The sequence below is a fragment of the Scylla paramamosain genome, chromosome 6 (genome assembly GCF_035594125.1).
Source record: "Scylla paramamosain isolate STU-SP2022 chromosome 6, ASM3559412v1, whole genome shotgun sequence".
NCBI lineage: Eukaryota > Metazoa > Arthropoda > Malacostraca > Decapoda > Portunidae > Scylla > Scylla paramamosain.
In genome coordinates, this window is record NC_087156.1 from 33,826,997 (window position 1) to 33,829,496 (window position 2,500).

General features: G+C 43.8%; 1 protein-coding gene across 6 annotated transcripts in view; it reads right to left on the bottom strand.

Annotated features, from left to right (window-relative positions):
• The window catches only part of LOC135101631 (regulator of G-protein signaling 7-like), a 52,379-nt gene that overhangs the window by 41,858 nt on the left and 8,021 nt on the right, over positions 1-2,500 (bottom strand). For 2 of the 6 annotated variants that reach the window (XM_064005887.1, XM_064005891.1), the window contains exon 1: positions 1,437-1,576. The exons of 2 other annotated variants lie outside the window; for them this stretch is intronic. The gene's annotated coding sequence lies outside the window, so the exon portion shown is untranslated. Of the gene's footprint in view, positions 1-834; positions 965-1,436; positions 1,594-2,500 lie in introns of those variants that run through there. 2 more of the 6 variants (XM_064005889.1, XM_064005890.1) reach the window with 2 other exon arrangements.

Below are 2,500 nucleotides of genomic sequence, written 5' to 3' on the forward strand. Positions count from 1 at the left end.
AAGTAGAAGAGGAATAATAATAATAATAATAATAATAATAATAATAATAATAATAATAACAATAATAATAATAATAATAGAAAACACATGAATAAACACAACAACCTATCTGAAAAATAAACAGATAAGAAATAAAATAAATAATAACAAATAGCAACGGAAAAAAAAAATAAATAGCAACCTTCACTAAGCCACCTCTTAAATTAGAAAAGTCGTGACACAAGATTTAAGTGTTCAGCGCACCGACACATGTTCCCGAAAGTGAACCCCTCACGTGCACTGCCTCGCTGAATTACTCGTATGCTGCCCGCCCCTCGCACTGCTTGCTATGTTATTGTTTGTCACCTCTAATTACATACCCGCCGCTCGCCGACAGACGCTCTTTTGCTCTGTGTTTCGGGAGAGAGAGAGAGAGAGAGAGAGAGAGAGAGAGAGAGAGAGAGAGAGAGAGAGAGAGAGAGAGAGAGAGAGAGAGAGATTGTCTGTCTGCGACTCTACAATAAAGAACCGATATAATTAATAGATTGAGGCAGCTATTGTTTGAGTAATTGTTAACTAAGTTGTAAATACTGTTATTATAAGGTTAGGTTTCATTATCATCATCATTATTATTATTATTATTATTATAATTATTATTATTATTATTATTATCATTATTATTATTTTATTATTGTATTATTATCATTATTATTATTATTATTATTATTAGTAATAGTAGTAGTAGTAGTAGTACTAGTAGTAGTAGTAGTAGTAGTAGTAGTAGTAGTAGTAGTAGTAGTAGTAGTAGTAGTAGTAGTAGTAGTAGTAGTAGTATTCTTTGTGTCCAGTATTTACATTGTTCACGTCCTGTTGATGTGGCGAGCTACATACAGAAGGTCACGTGACGACTGACAAACATCTTTCTTGCTCTTCTTTTCCATCTCTCCTCGCACCACACGCCACACTTTGTCACTCACCCCAAGCGACACTCATCCCCTGGAGCGCCATTACTCGTTTTTAATCAGAGGAGACAGACCACCACACCAGCACACCAGTTTTTCACAGTATCCCGCCGCCCCACGCCACGCCCTGTCACGCCTTGTCACGGGGACGCCTGCCTTGCTCACGCTGCACACTGACTCACCGCCATCACGAAGGGAAGAAACACACACTCTCTCTCTCTCACCCTCTCCACCTTCCTCAGGCTATTAACAGAAAAAAGTTTCAGAGGGGGTGTCGTAGTTCGTAGTGTAGGCAGGCAGTCACAGGAGGGCGGAAGGGCGGCGAGAGGCTTCCCTTTATCTATAGGAGCAATTCGTAAGCACCGGTGACATGTCAAAATAAAGCGGGATGACGACACTGACAATGACGGCCTTAGTTAAAATAATAATAATAATAATAATAATAATAATAATAATAATAATAATAATAATAATAATAATAATAATGAAGCCCACCTGAAACTTATAATCCCGCACGAGTGTACCTTCAATACAAGTTTGTCCGCCGAGCCTTGGAGAGCGGTGCAGGGGCCTCACAGCACTCACACACGGCACTCTTGGCTCTCGCACCCGCCAACCACCAACACAGCTTGCCCTCCCCTGCCTCCCTTCCCTCTCCTCGCTCCTGTCCCTTACCGCTCCCCCTGAAAGAACTTCCTACGCCCGCCAGCTCCACTCTTCTCCTCAGCCTCACACTATCTTACAGGATATCCGCCAACACACTGATAAAGTCTACAGCTCACGAGGAGCCGTCACACTAAAGGTTAGAATACACTAAATCCATATCAAAGAATAATAAGGAAAATGCGAATTAGATAAATTTTAGGAGGCAGGTAAGGAGAAAAAGCGGATGGGTGATTTTCCAGTTTTATCTGTTTTCCTTTTCCCTTTAACCTTGACGGCGCGTCCTCGAGGCACACACAATACGTGCCAGGAGTACGGTGTTTACGCCTCACAAAGTGTCAACAGCATTCGGGTTACTGTCCCAGTTAGCGCCGCTCACCCCGCCCTCAACATTACTGTCATCGGAGGGCTGTGGCAGAGGTAGGATGACAGGCTGGCGGTGGTGGTGGCGGCGGGCGGCGGGCCACTGGGCGGCGGGGAGCGTCGGGCCCAGCCGTCAGTCGGACTCAGCCCACACTCGGCCGGCTGATGGATCGATGTCTCAGAAGGAGCGTGACTAATTTACCTCAGCAGGTATGTTATTAACTTCACTGTCTCCACAGGTTATAAATATGCCACTCAGAACGAAGAAGTGCACCTGCGGGGTGGTTGTTGCTACGCTGCCTCTAACAAGGACCGCCACTTCCCTACCTTCCTCCGCCCGGTAATATCTAATAAACAAAATTAACTTAACTGACGGCATTAATAACGACTCACGAATTCATGCAAATGGCCAAAACATAATCATAAAGAGCAAGACATTAACAGCAACACGGTTTATACTTATTTCGAGAACAGGCAGTTGCTATCACGACCAAGTCATACACATTGAGACTTTACAAGGTCTGCACGCCACC